This window comes from Pinus tabuliformis, chromosome 3_1 (genome assembly GCF_031772625.1).
Source record: "Pinus tabuliformis cultivar Carrire ecotype Pingquan chromosome 3_1, CPIR1, whole genome shotgun sequence".
NCBI classification, from domain to species: domain Eukaryota; kingdom Viridiplantae; phylum Streptophyta; class Pinopsida; order Pinales; family Pinaceae; genus Pinus; species Pinus tabuliformis.
This window is the reverse complement of record NC_142301.1, coordinates 928,222,767-928,226,157: the sequence shown is the minus strand read 5'-3', so window position 1 is coordinate 928,226,157 and position 3,391 is coordinate 928,222,767. Positions and strand designations below refer to the sequence as shown.

The window sequence follows — 3,391 nt, the reverse complement described above, 5'->3', positions numbered from 1 at the left end:
CATTAAATCTTAAAAGGTTTCCATTACGAATGTGCAAGAAAAGTAATATATAAGGTTACAAACCGTTGCGAAATTAAATTAAATTAATTGTCCAATTGCCACGATTACAAAAGGCTACTTAAAAAAATTGTATGTGGTCCATAAGACCTTGACGAGGTATGTGGTGTGCCCAGAAACGGTTTTCATTGACGGGGTGTGTGGTGTGCCAGAAAAAATGGTGTGGGCGGGTAGAAGAAATGTCAGTTACATTTATGGCTATAAAAATGTGGCCATCTAGGGTCGCATAGGATCAATCCCCTTGAAATCGCCCGCTTCTCATATTTTTTTTCTTGCATGATAGCGGTCACCACATAATCGTAAAGGATTTGCAATGGCGGACTTGTTGATTAGCGGCGAGGAGGATTTCATAAGCGGAGATGAGGAGGATTTGATAAGCGGTGATGAGCAGTATCTAGAGGATTTGATGAGCGGTGATGAGCACTATCTAGAGGCTTCTTCCTCCATGCCTGTCCCTGCACAGACCATCCGCCTCATCTCTCAACAAAATTTATTGTCCGAACAGAGAAGGGATTTAGATAAGGTGATGGCAACCCTTGCTGTAAAGGAGCAACGTGCTCGCACACTCTTAATTCATCATCGCTGGGATTTTCAAAGACTCTTGGATGCATATACCGAAAGAGATGTTGAGTGGTTTTTTTCACAAGCGGGTGTTGCAAATAGACCGGAATCCACAAATTCCGTAGTTACCGGAATCTGTGATGTGTGTGCAAAGGAAGATTTGAAGGAGGGGGACACCACAATGATGGATTGTGGTCACACTTTCTGCAATGTCTGCTGGACGAAGCACTTTCTTACTCAGATAAGAGAGGGACAAAGCAAGCGGATAAAGTGCATGGATCCCGAATGTAATGTCATCTGCGATGAAGACATCATAAGAAAACTAGTCGCCGCCAGAGACCCTGAAGCAGCCCAACGCTTCGATCGCTTCCTATTTGAGTCCTATATTGATGACAACGACAGAGTGAAGTGGTGCCCTAGTGTTCCCCATTGTGGAAAAGCAGTTCGAGTTGAAGGAGATGTTTACTGTGAGATCCAGTGCGCTTGCGGGCATCAGTTTTGCTTCAATTGTCTGGCTCAACCACACTCTCCTTGCTCCTGTTTGATTTGGGAGCTTTGGGATAAGAAATGCAATGACGAGTCTGAGTCTCAAAATTGGATTGCAGTTAATACCAAGTCCTGCCCCAACTGTGGGAAAAACGTCGCAAAAGATGGTGGCTGCAACTTGGTGACCTGCTTATGTGGCCAATACTTCTGTTGGTTGTGTGGTGGCGCCACTGGAGCTACACATACCCGTACAGGCATTGCTGGGCACAGTTGTGGTCGATATAAAGAAGATCAGGAGATGGATATTGAGAAGGTAGAACGTGATTTGAAGAGGTACACACATTATTACTCCGGATGGGAGGCACATAAATATTCATTGAAGCTTGAAGCAAAGGAGAGGGAATTATTACAACAAAAAATATTAGATTTTGGAAGCAACGAATCTGGTGTTACTGACTATAGTTGGTTGCTAAATGCAGGGCAAAGCCTAGTCAGATCCAGGCGTGTCCTCGCATATTCATATGTCTTGGCATTTCACGTGTTTGGTGATGAAATACTCAAAGATATAGTGACACCAACAGAAAAGGAAGTCAAGCAAAACCTGTTTGAGTATCATCAACAGCAACTGAAGCAAGCAGTAGAGAGACTTTCAGTGCTTATTCATCACCAGAATTTTATGGCCAATCGAAGGGAAGCTATTGATCTCACTGTCCTGGCCGACACAGGGTGTGAACAAATTTATGAGTGGATCCAAAATGATTTACTGCTGAACCTTGGGTTGACAACACATCGCATTGCTCCATATAACCCCAAAGGTATCCACATACTATCAGATATGATGTAGTCAATTATATATCCATATAAGTCTGCAGGTGTCCACATATTGTCAGATACATGATGTAGTCGATCAATGATAAATCATTTAACTCCATGTATTAGAAAGATTTTGAGTAATGTTTCCTTCTGAAATAAAGTATTTTGAATAGTTTTCGTTCCTCAAAGCGTCTCAGATTTAATGTGTTTGTAGTTTTATTGTCATAATCACATTAGTCGTATATGTAATGTGTTTGGAGTGCTATTATAGTGAATAATATTTGAAATTCCGTTAATAATTAACACTTTTAAAATTTAATTTGAATTAGATGAAGTGATTTGTTTTCAAATATTATTTGAAGAATTGATATGGGAAATGATATTATAATACTGATGTTAGGATTATTGAAGTAGTGGGTTGTGTTTAATTTTTTATATTCATTTATGTTGTATTTAAGTTAAAGATTATTCAAGAGTATATTTTTTTGTGAATAGATATGTTTTCAAATATTATTTGAGGAATTGATATGTGAAATCATATTATGATATTGATGTTATGACTATTTAACTAGTGAGTTATGTTTAATTTTTTATATTCATTTATGTTGTATTTATGTTAAGGATTATTCAAGAGAGTACATTTTTTGTAATAGAAATAATGCACAAGGTAATGATGAACAATAAGTATAAAAAAAAAAAAAAAAAGTGCGGTATGAAAAATATTATAAATTGGGAAAACAACTTTAAGAAAGAATCAAAGAGATTGATGCAGAAATGCTTAAAAAGTTGATGTAAGAATGATTAAAAAACATTAGGGAAAGGGTAGTTTCCATAGAGGAAGACAAGATAAAAGAAATAAAAGAAAAATATTTCTGAATCTATAATTGACATAGAAATATATAACATAAATTTGTAAGAATGATTAAAAAACATTAGGGAAAGGGTAGTTTCCATAGAGGAAGACAAGATAAAAGAAATAAAAGAAAAATATTTCTGAATCTATAATTGACATAAAAATATATAACATAAATTTGTAAGAATGATTAAAAAACATTAGGGAAAGGGTAGTTTCCATAGAGGAAGACAAGATAAAAGAAATAAAAGAAAAATATTTCTGAATCTATAATTGACATAAAAATATATAACATAAATTTATGTTTATTAAAAAAACAGGGCATCTTAAGTGAATTGCAGATTTAAGAAGTATCTCCCAAGCTGAATTTAGAGAGAGACTAAACAATTGATTTCGCACCTAACCATCATGCTCTAGAATATTTCCAAAATTTACCATAAAAATAAATTTAACCCTCATATCCCATAAAATTAGATATCTTAAAAATTTGCTTCTCATAAAACAAACCTAATCTACTTCATTTAGGCTATCAACCCAGAAAAGGGACCAAGGGATCATCAGAAAAAGGCCCTATGATTTATCTCAGCATGAAACCAAGGGATCATCAAAAAAAAGCCCTAT

At 35.9% G+C, this 3,391-nt stretch overlaps 1 pseudogene; it reads left to right on the top strand.

The window, feature by feature from the left end:
• The first annotated feature begins 370 nt into the window (after nt 1-370).
• On the top strand, nt 371-1,948 carry LOC149190788 (putative E3 ubiquitin-protein ligase ARI1 pseudogene; annotated as a pseudogene).
• The last annotated feature ends 1,443 nt before the right edge of the window (nt 1,949-3,391 follow it).